This window comes from Tachyglossus aculeatus, chromosome 23, assembly GCF_015852505.1.
Source record: "Tachyglossus aculeatus isolate mTacAcu1 chromosome 23, mTacAcu1.pri, whole genome shotgun sequence".
In the NCBI taxonomy this organism is placed as follows: Eukaryota; Metazoa; Chordata; class Mammalia; order Monotremata; family Tachyglossidae; genus Tachyglossus; species Tachyglossus aculeatus.
This window is the reverse complement of record NC_052088.1, coordinates 22,282,990-22,299,572: the sequence shown is the minus strand read 5'-3', so window position 1 is coordinate 22,299,572 and position 16,583 is coordinate 22,282,990. Positions and strand designations below refer to the sequence as shown.

The 16,583-nt window shown below is 41.3% G+C and overlaps 1 non-coding gene across 1 annotated transcript; it reads right to left on the bottom strand.

The window, feature by feature from the left end:
- Positions 1–3,534: 3,534 nt before the first annotated feature.
- Positions 3,535–3,671, bottom strand: LOC119944929. The gene has a single exon (XR_005456070.1). It is a non-coding gene; the product is annotated as a small nucleolar RNA SNORA7 (small nucleolar RNA).
- Positions 3,672–16,583: the final 12,912 nt, after the last annotated feature.

Here is a 16,583-nt window from a genome sequence, read left to right as displayed (position 1 = left end):
CCCAACTTCCATTTCTGCAATTCTGGGCCAAATATGCACTCCTGCTCTCTCATCTACCTGTAACATTTTTGTACATACTGACCTATAGACCCTACTATGTAAGTACTTACACATCTACATGTTCTTTATTCTGTACAGTAGGTGAGCCAGGATATCTTACCAAAATAATGCATGAGGTTAACTTAAAACGCTTTAGTTATGCCCCTGCATTATAATTTTGAGAATTACTCTCCGGGCTTGAAGAAGACCAGATATATTTTTAAAATGTCAGTTATTCTTATTAACAAAACATTTACTAAATGGCGATGACTAGATTCAACAATAGATTTTATTTTAAAGTCAGAGAGTACCAGAGATTTCCTCATTTGAACTAGAATGCATATTTGGCCTTGAACTCTTCCAAACTGTGGGTAATATTCAGTATAACTTGGAGGGCACAACTCATTGCAAAGAGAAACTTCACCACAGCAAATATTATTTGCATATTCATAAGCTCCCACCTGGAGGCAGAGACTTGGGCTCTTTATTTCTTGCAAATTATTACATCAATAGAAATATACAAATAAGCATCTAGAAGAATGAACAAAGATATTAAATGGAAAAATATTCACTCACCAGTGCACTGTTTAAGATCAGGTTTAGAGTACATTTGCTTGATTACAAAGTAAATTTTTAAGGAAAAATAATGGTGTTCATTGTTGATATAAATATTTAATGGCCATTATTAGTAATAATTGCTAATATTCTTGATGATGTGCTTCCCAGGAGCTGTTTGCTTTGGATGAAAAAATGAACTGACAGGAGTTTCTTAAAATATGAAAAAATATATTTAAATTTTTCCTTTGGGACTCTTTCTGTAATCAAAATAACCCACCATGGCATGGTTGAAAGCACAGTGCTTTATCAGAGCTCTCTACAAACTCAGTCGAAATCCTGCTAAGAATAGTTTCTTGTGGAAAGCCAAAATATTGACTGCTTGAGCCTAGTTATGAGAAATTAGATTATCCTATTTATTGATCTATTCATTATTACCCGGAGCTAATGGTCATCCATACCAGATGTTATTTTTTTTTTTAGATTTTACCTCAGGGTTGGTTTGTAATCTCAGCAAAACACTATACGTGGTTGACAGCACTTAACACGAAGATACTTGTGCTCGCTCCTAATTCAGGCTATACTGCATTTTGTATTTTTAAGGAGTCCCTTCAAATTGAAAATGCCGTTTCCATTTAACGCCCCTACAGCACTAAAATACATCATCACTATTAGGCATAAACAATGCATAATGAGCAACTGAATATATCCTCTTAGTGAGGAAATCCCTACATAATTCATGTACTGGTTTGCCACTTTCCCGTCGCTTAACTTCTGGCTCATTAATATCTTCAGTGTCTTCTGCGGCAACAGTCGAGTGAGTTTTTTCTTCAAGTCCAAATGGCGATTTAAAGGAATTTTTTAAAAGTCATTTTGGAGTGAGATTATCACAGGTGCTTTTTTAAATGTACAATAAAGGATTGGAAGGCTAATAAGGCTTGCTACGAGAAGCAGCGTGGCTCAATGGAAAGAGCGTGGGCTGCGGAGTCAGAGGTCATGGGTTCAAATCCTGGCTCCACCAATTGTCAGCTGTGTGACTTTGGGCAAGTCACTTAACTTCTCTGTGCCTCAGTTACCTCATCTGTAAAATGGGGATTAAGACTGTGAGCCACCCAGGGGACAACCTGATCACCTTGTAACCTTTCCAGTGCTTAGAACGGTGCTTTGCACATAGTAAGCGCTTAATAAATGCCATCATCATTATTATTATGTAAAAGCATAGCCTTGCTTTGCTTTGTAAATGTACAGCTATGGACTATGATTGTCATTGAAGATGCAATTTGGGGAGGAAATTAACCTTACCCTACACCTCAGGTGCCCCCAGATGGACAGGTTTTTTCTTGGTCGGCAAAGCCCTTTGTTCTGTTTTTAATCAGAACAGAGGATCAAGGAGAAGGAGTGCTGAGCCCCATCCTCAGAATACATTACCGAGCCGAATGAGTACCGAGTGGGCCGGGAGGACTTTTCCCCAGCTTTTGAAGAGTGTTGCCATCGGGTTGTTAACTTGCTCCCTAGCCTCAGAGCACACTGTTCTGACTTTATTCTTTACACCAGTTCCCTGTGAAGCAGTAGAGTGATTTTTAAATTCCATTTCTGACCCCAAAGACCTTTGGTGATGCAGTTCCTGCAGACCTGCAGAAACTACCTTCACCACTCACACACTGCAGGCAAAAGTCTATTGTTCCCTTCTGCTATTAACCAGAGTCCTGAAAGACCAAGAGCCTTTACATTTCGTGCACTAGGCTCCTGGAACATTTTCCTCACTTTTAAACTCTCAATCACGCGAAGACCTTCATGTATGCAGAACACGGTGGGGGAATAGGCTACATTTAACTTAATTAAATTCCTATTATCATTCTCCAACACCAATTTTGAAGGATTTGAATGTACTCGAACTGTAAATATTTTTTAAAACGGAACTACCCAAATGGTGGCTAAAGACGAAAATACCCAAATCGCTCAGTTTTATTTCAAAAGAAACGTAGCCCTCCAATGAGAGTCATTGTTAAGAGCATATTAGTATTTAGTGGTTAAACTAAGTCATAACACACCACAGGGCTCTCTAGTTCTTCCCCTACTGCTCAGCAAGAATCCACTTTCCGCTGAACAACTTGATTCTTAACTCACAAAGGAAATAGACTTTCACCATTGAGAACTAAATTAAAAGTTAGCTTTAGGAGAACTGTAACCATTACACAACAGATATGGAGAGACTAATTTTCAGACTCCCATGCCCGCATATGCCATTTGGGTACCTAAAACGAGGAAAGGTATCTTTTCAAGTGTATGCTTGTGAATCCGGACACACTATTTAGGAGTTCAAGTTTTTAAATTGAATTTCCAAAGCGTTTCATTTGATTGCTTCTGTCCTGGAATCTTATTGCTTGAGGCTGGGTTTTTTTCAAGTTTTCTTCTTTCCCTTCTCTTTTCCCTTTCTCTTCTCCTTCCCCTCCCCCTTCTCCTTCTCCTTCTCTTTCTTATTACTAAGAAAAATAATAGCGCTTGTCAGAAGCAGCATGGCATAGTGGATACAGCATGAACCTGGGAGTCAGAAGGTCATGGGTTCTAATCCCAGCTCTGCCACTTGTCTGCTGTGTGACCTTGGGCAAATCACTTCACTTCTCTGTGCCTCAGTTACTTCATCTGTAAACTGGGGACTGAGACTGTGAGTCCCACGTGGGACAGGGACCATGTCCAACCTAATTAGCTTATATCCTTCCAGCATTCAGTAGCACTTAGCAAATTGTCTTATGCTGTCGAGTTGTCTCCGACCCATAGCGACACCATGGACACATCTTTCTCAGAATGCCCCACGTCCATCCGCAATCATTCTGGTAGTGGATCCATAGAGTTTACTTGATAAAAATACAGAAGTGGAAACTTGAGTCTCTGCCCTCATCTCTCTCCCATGCTGCTGCTGCCCAGCACAAGTGAGTTTTGACTTGTAGCAGATTGCCTTCCACTTACTAGCCACTGCCAAGCTAGGAATGGAATGGAAATGCCACTGCTTGACTCTCCCTCCCATAGTTGAGACTGGCAGAGTACTGGGAACTCTACAGATGCGACCCTGAGAGGGAACTTAGCAAATACCATAATTATTATTACTCATTAAGCACTTACTATGTGCCAAGCACTATATTAAGCACTTGGGCAGTCATAAGATAATCAGATCAGACAGAGTCTCTGTCCTATATGGGGCTCCAGCCTAAGTAGGATGGAGAATAGATGTTGACTCTCCAATCATTTAATCAGTCATATTTATTGAGCACTTATTGTGTGCCCAGCTCTGTACTATGCACTTGGGTGAGTACAATATAACAGTATTACAGTGTTAGTAGACACATTTCCTGCCCAAAATGAGCTTGCAGCCTAGAGGGGATGACAGACATTAATATAAAGAAATAAATTACAGATACGTACTTAAGTGCTTGTGGGGCTGAGGGGAATGGTGAATAAAGGGAGCAAATCAGGGCACTGAAGGGAGTGGGAGAAGAGGAAATGAGGACTTATTCAGGAAAGGCCTCTTGGAGGAGGGAGGGCATTCCAGGCCAGAGGCAGAATGCGGGTGAGAGGTCGGGAGTGAGATAGACGAGTTTCAGTTATGGTGAATAGGTTGACACTAGAGGAGCGAAGTTTCCGGTCTGGGTTACAGTAAGAGAGCAGCGAGGAGAGGTAGGAGGGGGCAAGGGGACTGAGGGATTTAAAGCCAATGGTGAGGAGTCTCTGTTTGATGTGGAGGTGGATGGGCAAACCCTGGAGGTTATTGAGGAGTGGGAAAACATGGACTGAATGTTTTTGTAGAAAAATTATCCAGGCAGCAGAGTGAAGTATGAACTGGAGTGGGGAGGGGCAATTTACAGACAAGGAAACTGATGTACAAAGAAGTTTAATTAAGTTAAACTTGTCAATCAAGACACAGCCCCGCACTGAGCAGAAACATTCTAAAGACAATAGGCAGATTTCTACTCTCCCATCTTAATGAGGATAATCGTAGTATCTGTGGTAGGTACCTGCTGTTCATTCATTCATTCATTCAATCATATTTACTGAGCACTTACTGTGTGCAAAGCCCTGTCCTAAGTGCTTGGGAGAGTACAATATATCAACAAACAGACACATTCCCTGCCCACTATGAGCTCACAGTCTACCACTGTACTAAGTGCTGGGGAAGGTATAAGATAATCAGGTCAGACACAGTCCCTGTTCCATATGGGGCTCGCAGCTTAAGGGGGTGGGAAAACAGGTATTGAAACCCCCCCCTTTACAGATGAGGACACTGAGGCATGGAAAAGTTAAGAGACTGAGATGACTTATCCAAGGACATACAGCCAGCAAGTGGCAGACAAGGGATTAAAACCCAAGTCTTCTGACTCTAAATCCATGCTCTTTTCACTAGGCTGTGCTGTCCTGAGGCATTCTAAGTTATCTCCACCTTTCCCAGAAAGAGAGGAGACTGGTTGGAACAAGAGGAAGAACTCCCAGCTTTGCCCCCTAACAAACCACTCTGAGTAGGGAACACAATCCTTGCCTCAGAACTGCAAAAGAACAGAACAGCTGCTAAATGATCTGGGACTATTGTTGCAAGACACTGCGGGGGAATTCTTAGATGACCTTGGAAAGAGAAGAAGGGGGCTTGGCTGAAATGAATGGATTTCTTGTTCCAAGGTTATTTAAAACCAGTTTCAGTGGCTAGAGCAGAAAAGAGTAGTGGTGTGACATAATGAAGTTTTTGTGCTCTGTCAGGTAATGTTGGGTCATTTTAGAGGGAGGATTCCCGTCTCCAAAGTGCAGTGGACAAACCAGCTCTAACCCAGGTAATCTTTCAGATTTCCTTGAGCGTGTACCCTTACTTGGCTCCGGCCTGCTCTCCTTCCTTCTCTCATGTGCAGTCATCCTTGCCGTGTTCGCAGGAGTTCCAAGTTTGAAGGGGGATTTTGTTAGTACTAGAGTTGTCTTCTGGTTTGAAGAAGACACTTTTGAGAATCCCACTGCGTCTCTTGGTTAACTGTTCACTATAAAAAGAATAATTGGGAGGGAAATCAGGAATGGGTCAGGCAAGGTCCCCCATGTTGCTGGTCCAGCCTCCAGTAAAAGGAACCTCAGTCACTTAACTTCTCCATGCCTCACTGTCCTGCACGTGAGGGAAAGAATGGTGGAACTCAAGGAGCATTTCCCACCTGAAAGGGAGAGGGGGAGAAATGCTCAACTTGATACACATTTACCATGCCAGTTCGATCCTGTTTTTTTTCCTGCAGAAATTAATTTCTCGATTTTTCGGGCCCCACATTCCATAATGAAAAGTAAACCACTGTGCACAACTCAGCCCCACAATATTTGGGTTTATTTTCCTTCCATCAAAAGGAAACTTTCCCAAATTACTTTTATTGTTATTATTACTAACATTTATTCGACAGTTACAATAGCCAAAACATGAGATAAGTTCTGGGGCAATTATATGAAAATCAATTAAGACACAGTCCTGGCTCACGTGGGTCTCTGAGCAAGGGAGGAGAGACAGAATTAATAATAAGCATCCAATTTTACACATCGGCTCTCTTCACTCACTACTCCCTAGTTTGCCCTCTTCACTACCTCCCCCACTAACCTTCTAATGGTACTTCTCTTTCGATTCTTCCGTCTCCTACTCCTTGTCACTGTGAGCCCTATGTGGGACAGGATCCGTTTCCGAACTGATTATCTTGTATCAAGCCAGGGCTTAGTGCAGTGCTTTGCACATAGTAAGCACTTAAATACCATAATCATTATTATTCTGCCCACCCTAGCAGAGGGCTAGTACAAGTTCACCCAGCCCTTGATTCTTCCCTTCCAAAAATCTTGTGTGATTAAAATGAAAAGGCCAAATTTATTGCATCCCACCCGAGGGAAAGTATTTCTATTTTACCAGTTCTTTTTTCTGAGCACCGGCAGGGTTCAAATCCCCCCATCTCTGACCCACCAGGTCTCAGCCACCACATTGAGAAGTAAATCTAGAAATCTAGAATGTGTGGATTATGGTCTAGAAGCTACTAGGTAAAATAAAAAGAATTAAAAAATGAGAAGAAAAGGAAAGGTTCCCTTATTCTGCTTCCATTTCAATACCCTGACACTTGTAAATAGGTTTAGAGGCAAGTGCTTGCTATGTGTTGCTGGTTCATCTATATATTTATGATCTCAAATATAAGAGCCCCTGAAAAAACTGTCTGAGCCTCACTTGTATTCAAGCTCAGATTAAGCCGTGTAAATTTGTTAGCTGTCCAGCTTGGTGTGGCTGGGAAGAAAAGATCTGGAAGGGAAGAGAAGCAAGAAGAAGGGAATCCTTAAAAACTGTTGCTGAGATTTGAAAAAAAGAAAAAGGGATGTTGAATTCAAAACCATTTACAGCCCTGAGTGATCAATTAAAGAAGAGTAGGTATTTAAATCTCAAATGAATAACAGATTGATTTACCTAGAATTATTTCTTGCCCTCAGCTGGGTTTTTGAGGTGGGAGAAGGTTTATTTCCAAAACTCTCTGTTGCTGTGCCATTTGTTCTCTTTTCTTTTAGAAAATTTTTTAAAAGTCAAGCTGTCCTGATCTTGTGAAATTAGCCTTTAAATTCTGTATTCCACCACCAAAAAGTATACCTTCTTAATAGCTGGTTAGCCATGCAGACCCCAAATCCAAATTACTATCTAAAAATACAGAGGTCCTTGGCCCTTTGGAGAATGAATCTCTGCATACCTACTTATACCCTGTATGGGAAGACACTGTGACTAATGAATTTTATGGCGACTAAAATAATTCTGTGAACCTTTTTCATGTAAAACTGAGTCACAAAAATACATTAACTTAAAAGATACTATCATCTAGCGAAGTCCCTGTTGGCCACATTCAAAACCCCTATAGCTAGATTATTTTTAAAGGGGTGGAAAGGTGGTTTTCATGGCAATGTATAATAAACTTTAAAAATTTTCTTAATGCAATCTTTGGAATTTTATTAGCACAACTGTACCCACTCTGTAGTTTCATGGTGTACTTGGGACTATCATTCTATATCTATCTTTTTAGCCCCCCTTGCACCCATAAGTCAAACTATTAGTTGCATCATTTTCAAATCTACATTCAATTCTTTAGTAATGGGGGTGGGGAGGATTTTAGCAGAACTCTCACAATAAGGAACAATAATAATTATCATCATAAGTATTATTGAATATTTGTCAAGTGTTTATCTTGTGGCAAGCATAGCACTAAGCACTGGGACAGATACAATATGAACAGATCAGATCCAATACCTTGACCAGATGAGGATCATAGACTAAGTGGGAGGGAGAACAGGTATTGAATCCCCATTTTATACATGAGGAAACTGAGGCACGTAAAAGTTAAGTGATCTGTCCAAAGTCACACAGCAGGCAAGGAGCAGAGCTGGGATTAGAACCCCTACTTTCTTTCTAAAAACCCAGCTTTCACACTTTGCTCCTTAAGGGCTAACGTTATCACTGTACCTGGATCTTGCCTATCTCATCACCGACCCCCAGCCCAAGGCCTGCCTCTGGTCTGGGACTCACTCCCTCCTCAATCTGACAGACAGTTACTCTCCCCCACTTCAAAGCCTCTTCCAAAAGGCCTTCTAAGACTAAGCCTCCCCTTGTCTCCCATCCCCTTCTGCATTGCTCTGACTTGCTTCTTTTGTTCCTCCCAACTCCCAGCCCCAAAGCACTTAGGTACATATCTGTCATTTATTTATTTGCTTTGATGTCTGTCTCTCCCCACCAGACTGTAAGCTTGTTGTGGGCTGGGAAGTGTCTGTTTATTGTTGTATTGTACTCTCCCAAGCATTTAGTACAGTATTCTGCACACAGTAAGCGCTCAAATAAATAGGTTGAATGAATGAATCAACCCCTGACTCTTCAAAGCATTCATTCCAGGCCCAACATCCTACACACGCACAAAATTCTTACTTCCAGTACCACATCGTGTGATGTCTAGCAGACACCCACTATTGAAAAAACATTCCCTAATTGTGTCATCACCTTCTATCCCAAACTGTGATGGGCCAAAAGACCAGCAGTATTAGCTGCTACTAGCTGAAAGAGGGGTAAAAGAGAAATTCATAATCTAACTTTATGCGCCCGTATATTCAAACTGAAGCACATAGAGTTTAATTTCCAGTCTACAAATCACCTGTCTACATGTTTTGTTCACCTGTCTACATGTTTTGTTTTGCTGTCTGTCTCCCCCTTCTAGACAGTGAGCCCGTTGTTGGGTAGGCACCATCTCTATATGTTGCCAACTTGTACTTCCCAAGCACTTAGTACAGTGCTCTACACACAGTAAGTGCTCAATAAATATGATTGGATGAATGAATGAAAAGTCTAAGAAAGTGGAAGAGAGGAAAGCTACATTGAAATTACATCTAAAACACTCACACATTCCTATAACCTTATAAGCACATTTTTTAGATAAACATGTTTCTCAAATAATGTTCTCACACCCAGCGAACACAGAGTAAGATTTTCCCTGGAAGCAGAAAGCAAATGCAACTAGAAATCAGCAGAACAGAGATCAGTGTAAAAAGCACAGCGGCAATGAGTCTACTCTACTTAAATGGCATCCACCCACTTGATTGGCTCCCTTTCCCAAAATCTTCTGGGAAATATAGTTCCTTAGAAGGGAACATTCCGATTTCCTTTTTCTTTTTCACGTCAGTCTCTTAGTTCTTCCCCAGAGGAAACCTGAATGTTTAGACAACCAGTCCTGCCAACACAAAAGTGGCAGCTTTCCCAGGGTGGCCATCCCACTATACCCCAGTTCTTTTATAATGTGATGGTTGTGTTCTTGCAGAAAACTCACTGTGGGCAGGGAATGTGTCTGTTATATTGTTATATTGTCCACTCCTAAGCACTTAGCTCTCTGTGCACAGTAAGCTCTCAATAAATGAGAATGAATGATTGATAATTTAAAAAATGATGTTTTTCTTGCTCATGTCTGTAGTCGTACATATGTGCATTGATATTTCTTCCAGTATTATGTCACAATGTATCGACGCAGACTTGCATTGCGAGAACTTTTCCTAGATATATCAGCATTTTAGCCAAAACGTAGTGAAAACGTGTGTTAGGGCAGAACTGGGTGCATTTCTCCCTGTTAACAGCAGTATACTCTCCCCAAGTTCTCCTCTAGATGCAGACAAAGTTTGTAGATTTCCAGTGAGGGAAGTATGGGGATAGATTACTTATCAAATAACTTTTTTTAGGCTCCCTCGGAAGGATACGGTATATAGTAGTATATTATTAGTCCCTTGGCAATTGAGGATTTTTGTGTTCACAGCTCCCTTTTCAGACTGTGAGCTCCTTGTAGGACAGGGACTGAGCCCAGTCTGATTATCCTGTATTTCCTCCAACTTGGTAGCATGCTCGACTCATAGTATGCACTTAAGAAATACCGCTATTATTCTTATTATTATTATTCCTATTAGAGAAGTGGCATTTCTAGACTGTGAGTCCACTTCTAGACTGTGAGCCCACTGTTGGGTAGGGACCGTCTCTATATGTTGCCAACTTGTACTTCCCAAGTGCTTACTACAGTGCTCTGCACACAGGAAGTGCTCAATAAATACAATTAATTGATTGATTGATGGCTTAGTGGCAAGAGGACGGGCTTGGGAATCAGAGGTAGTGGGTTCTAATCCCGGCTCTGCCACTTGTCTGCTGTGTGACCTGGGGCAAGTCACTTCACTTCTCTGGGCCTCAGTTACTTCATCAGTAAAATGGAGATGGAGACTGTGAGCCCCACTTGGGACAATATCCAACCAGTGCTCTGCACTGTATGGTACAGTGCCCTGCACACAGAAAGCACTCAATAAATAAGATTGAATGATGAATGAAAACCCGATTACCTTGTATCTACCCCAGCGTTTAGAACAGTGGTTGGCACATTGTAAGTGCCTGACAAATACCATTAATAATAATAATAATAATTCCTATTATTATAACAGTACTTCAGTCTGAACATCTGTGGCAGTGATGGTCCCTGGCCCTGGCCCCAGTTCCTGCTGTCTTTCATCTCTTTGGTGGCCAGCAGCCGCAACCCCGCCTCCTCACTAATAACCAGATAGACTAACCTTTCTTCCCCTGAGCAGTCAGGACTAACTGTGACTTGTTGACTAAACTATCCCCATCAGGCCCAGATGATATTATGGTTTCACCTCATTCGGGAGGGAGGTCTCCTAACCAATTCTCAGTGAATACCAAGGGACCACTGCCATTCTCATCTCTCACACCCAGTGTTGTGTGACCACTTTACCAAATGATCTGGCCCTGGAGTGATTTCAGGTAAATAATCTCATTTTTCTGGATGTGAGTTTCCTGGTCAGTAAATTGTAATCAAAAATAAGCCCTTTTGGTAATAAGCACTTAAGCACTCAATACTCACCCCTCCCTCAGTTCCATGATACTTATGTATATATTCATAATTTATTTATTTTAGTGTCTGTCTCCCTTTCTAGACTGGGATCTCATTGTGAACAGAGAAAGTATCTATCAACTCTATTGTATTAGATTAATCCGAGTGCTTGGTGCAGTGCTCTGCACACAATATGCATTCAATAGATATCACTGATTAATCGATTGATAACATCATCATCATCATCATCAATCGTATTTATTGAGCGCTTACTATGTGCAGAGCACTGTACTAAGCGCTTGGGAAGTACAAATTGGCAACATATAGAGACAGTCCCTACCCAACAGTGGACTCACAGTCTAAAAGGGGACATCTTCCGATAACATCTTCCAATACCCAGAATACCGGAGAGTTATTCATAGTCCATTATGAACCAGGACTATCTATCTCTCAGTACAATCCACTGTATTAGGTTTTTTGGTGAGTTATGGGAGAAATGTAATTCAAAGTCCCTGACCTTGAGTATCTTACATTTGAATGGGAGGAGGGAGAGTCAGTGCATGTATTAGAGGCAAACATGAAATATGAACAAATAGAGAAAATGCAGGAGATTAATAATAATAATAATAATAACAGTGGTGTTAAGAGCTTACTATGTGTCACACAGTGTTCTAAACACTTGGGGATATCCAAGCTGATCAGGTTGGACACAGTCCTTGTCCCACATGGGGCTCACAGACATAATCCGCATTTTAAAGATGAGGTAACTGAGTTCCAGAGAAGTGAAGTGACTCGCCCAAAGTCACACAGCAAACCAGTGGCAGAGCTGTGATTAGAACCCAGGTCCTTCTGATTCCCAGGTCTGTGCTCTAGCCACAAGGACACGCTGCTTTCTTATGAATAAAAGAAATAGATCTAAATCTTATGAGCAGAGAAGCAAGGAGAGCATTAGAGTAAACTTCATGTAGGAAGCAAGAATTTAGAAGAGGTTTTGAAGGAGAGAAGATAGTTGAGGAAAACGGAGGAAGCACAACTTTTTATTATTATTATTACGCCTAATCAAAATTACCGTAATGATAATCATAATACTAGTGGTATTTGTTAAACACGTATTATGTGCCAAGCACAGAACTAAGCTTGGGGTAGATACAAGATAATCAAGTCAGCCATGGTACCTGTCCCACCCAGGGCTCGTAGTCATTAGAGGAGGAAAGTGCGTGAGCTGGGTTATAGTAGGAAAGTAGTGAGGTGAGATAGGCGGGGGGCAACGTGATGGAGTGCTTTAAAGCGAATGGTGAGGAATTTTTGTTTGATGTGGAGGTGGATGGGTAACTACTGGACTTTTTTTGAGGAGTGGGGTGACATGTCCTGTAATTTATTTATTTATATTAATGTCTGTCTCCCACCATCTATTCATTCATTCATTCAGTTGTATTTATTGAGTGCTTACTGTGTGCAGAGCACTGTACTTAACGCTTGGGAAGTACAAGTTGGCAACATATAGAGATGGTCCTTACCCAACAACGGGCTCACAGTCTAGAAGGGGGAGACAGACAACAAAACAAAACATGTGGACAGGTGTCAAGTCGTCAGAACAAATAGAAATAAAGCCAGATGCACATCATTAACAAAATGAATAGAATAGCAGCTATGTACAAGTAAAATAGAGTAATAAATCTGTACAAACATATATACAGGTGCTGTGGGGAGGGGAAGGAGGTAGAGTGGGAGGATGGGGAGGAGGAGAGGAAAAAGGGGGCTCAGTCTGGAAAGTCTCTTAAGCTCAATTTGGGGCAGGGATTGTGTCTGTTTATTGTTGTATTGTACTCTCCCAAGTGCTTAGTACAGTGTTCTGCACAAAGTAAGCATTCAATAAATATGACTGAATAAGAATAAGACTAATGGGGCGGGAGCACAGGTTTTCTTTTTTCGATCCCACTTTACAGATGAGGAAACTGAAGCACAGAGAAGTTTCATGATTTGCCTTAGGTCACAGAGTCGCTAAGTGGCAGATTGGGTATTAGAACCCAAGTCCCCTAACTGCCAAGCCTTCCACTAGGCCATGCTATTTTTCAGACAGGGGAGAGGGAGTGAGGGAGAAAATGGGTCAAGTGGAAGAGTCAAAATCAGGGGATCGTGAGGAGGTTGGTTGAAAAATGCGGAGGACAGGGAATAGAGCCGGCCAGCTCTTGGACTATGGGCAGGGAGCGTGTCTTCTGTCTCTTTTGTTCTCTCCCAAGAGTCTGGAAGAGTGCTGTGCCTGGAGGACGCCCTCATAAATATGATTGATTGATTGGTAGAGGGTTTTGAACCAGATGGTCAAGAGCCGAAGCTGGATATGGATGACAACTAGTAATCCCTCTACTTTTGGAAGAGAAAAGCAATGTCATCTTTAATTAAATATAAATCCAGACAGCTCTTGTTTGACCAGATATGGCTCATCTAAGCTCTTTGCTTCTCTTTCACCTACTGCTGCCTGAATTTGACTTTTCACTGTTCATTAGCTCTTCTGCCAGAGCGTGAACGGAGGAAAGAAGAGGAGATGAAAGTTGTCAGTTAATATTGCTACTTGTTAGTCCTGTTGGTAAAAGATTCCATTGAAGAGGTTAAAAGTAATAATAATAATGATGATGGTGATATTTGTTAAGTGCTCACTATGTGCCAAGCACTGTTCTAAGTGCTGGGATAGATACAAGGTTAACAGGTTGTCCCACTTGGGGCTCACAGTCTTGATCCCCATTTTACAGATGAGGTAACTGAGGCCCAGAGAAATGAAGTGACTTGAGCAAAGTCACACAGCTGACAAGTGGCAGAGTCGGAATTAGAACCCATGACCTCTGACTCCCAAGCCTGGGCTCTTTCGACTAAGCCATGCTACTTCTGTGGCTGGAAGTGAACACAGTGCTTCTCTGGCTGAACACGGTGTTTACTGTGTGCAGAGCACTATACTAAGCGCTTAGGAGAGTACACTATAACAATAAGCACACACATTCCCTGCCCACAATGAGTTTACAATCTAGAGGTTAATTCCCTCAGTTACCAGCCCTGAATTTATTTTAGGTGATTCTCTCTACTAGCACTGCAGCAATAACTAATCTACTTCCCCTTTTAAAGATTATTGTTACTATTCTTACCTTTGCCTGTTTTTTTAACAAAAACCTGTGTTACCTGGGTAATAATAATGATGGTATTTGTTAAGCGCTTACTATGTGCAAAGCATTCATTCATTCATTCAATCGTATTTACTGAGCACTTACTATGTGCAGAGCACTGTACTAAGCGCTTGGGAAGTACAAGTTGGCAACAAAGCACTGTTCTAAGCACTGGGGAGGTTACAAGGTGATCAGGTTGTCCCACGGGGGGCTCACAGTTTTAATCCCCATTTTACAGATGAGGTAACTGAGGCACAGAGAAGTCAAGTGACTTGCCCAAAGTCACACAGCCGACAGAAGAGCCGGGATTTAAACCCACGACCTCTGACTCCAGAGCCCATGCTCTTTCCACTGAGCAACGCTGGCCTAATGAAATTGCTGCTTCCATTTTATGGTATGTTGAACATGTTTTATTTACTTGTTGTGGTTTCATTTTGCCCTTTGGAAGAGATCTTGTGTCCTCCCCATTTAAGAAGTACATCTCACATCTTCACACTGGGCAGACCTTGGGTTTCACATTAACACTGGACAAGGTATGAACTTATAACAAAATTAATAAATGCTTAATATCATCACTAGTTTATTTTCTTTCTGTAATACCTAAGATAATACAACTGATTACTTTTGAGTGGCTTTAGTACCACTGTCGGTCTTGTAAACTGAAATCCATAATTTTTCAACCAAACTAGTACAGTAAGATGACCAAAGCACAGCTTTCCTCGTACTATATGTATGCTGGGTTTTTTGTTTGTTTTTAATTTCTGGATATGATTTTAGGAAATTACTCCTGAACCTGCTTTTCTATTTAAAAGGAAAAAGGGCAGTCCAATTATTTTGAAGATTCAATTATTATACAGTATATTTTTAACTGGACTTGAGCTGTTGAAACTATACAATCCCTAGGTGATTGCTGTTCAGATAACTATCTTTTAGTGCCAAGGTTTCCATCTTCCCTTCAATATTCAAAAATCTAAATGCATTGAATAGGATTCTGGGGTCCCAAAAGTTTTATCTGGCCTCAAAATGAACATTTAATTCATTTGATCATTGCTAACCTCCTATTCAAAAACATGAACAGAGCTGTATTTGGGACTGAGATAAACATAAAAACTTATCATGTATTTGGTGTGTATCAATGCTGCCTTTACAACTACAATATACGGCAAGCTTTTTCTTTACCTGTGCATTCAAACCAGATTGAGCATTTCCTGTTCATGGCAACAATTCTCCTTTCTTCATTTTTTTCCCTCTAATTGGGGAAAACACTATTCTCTGCATTGTTTCCAGGAACAAACATCCTTATCAAATAATGTAGATGCTTTACACATTCAGCAGAAAGCAAATTATCTGAGCATCTGGTATCTAAACCAATGCTAATTTGGATAATTGGGGACTTGGAGGTGGGGAAAACTGTATGAATGAACAGGCCTTGTTTGGTCTGCCCAAGATAGCTAAACCCAATCTGATTCAATTATTCAAACTTTCAACGATCTGATTATCAGATTAGTCTTTATTCCAATCAGTCTGGATAATCAACTTTCTACTACCAGAAAAAGTTCTGTCAGACTAATCCTTTTACAGCAAGAGATCAAAGGGAAGAAGAAGCCACTGAGGGTGAGCTTCACCTGCAGTATATCCCTGGCCCCTGTGTGCACACAAGAAAAGTGCCTCTTGTGTTTTTATTTTTGACGTTTGCAGTGCCTGGCACTGCGTTCTTTTTTTTTGTCTCCTTGTCTCTTGTTCCTTCTGAAGCTTTTGCTCAGAAAAAAGTCACTCCTTTCTTCATAGCAGTGAGTCATGCTCGTCCATCCTTGTCAATTGACTCCCGGCTTTCAACTGAGACCCAGCCTTGTCAGAGGTTTTTTTTTTTTTTTTACAGTGTGTTCTTAAATCGTGCCCTCTGTCCTCCTTGCTTATGATTTCCGAATTTCTTCCCTCTGTGCAGCAGTTGTTTGGGTATCCTAAAACATTCCATATTGACTTTGGCCCTAGCTTTTGATTCCGTTCTGCAGCTGTACATTGAATAAAATGAATAAATGAGAGCCAGAATTAGGCATATGATGGGGTTTATGTGTGTGTGTGTGTCTCTCAGTCACCACGAGGAGACTGTAGGGGAAAGACAGACTTAGTTATGGAATTGTGGGTTCGGAGGGTCACTTGTGGCTGGTGGGACCAAAGGTAGCCCAGGAAAACCATACTCTAGTGGGTGGAGGACTGTAAAGGGAGAATTCTCATCGGATAACTAGTGAGCCACAGTTTGTGTATAGTCTACTGCTCAGCATAAAGTCAACACTCAGTAAATGTCATTGACTGACTAACTGGGGACTTGTAGCCTAGGGCTCCACATTGTTACATTCAGCTAGTGGGGCTGATTGAAAAAAAATGCTATCAATGAGATCATTCAACTGAGAGAACCCAAGAAGACGGGCCTGTAGGATTTGGACCTGGGCCTGGA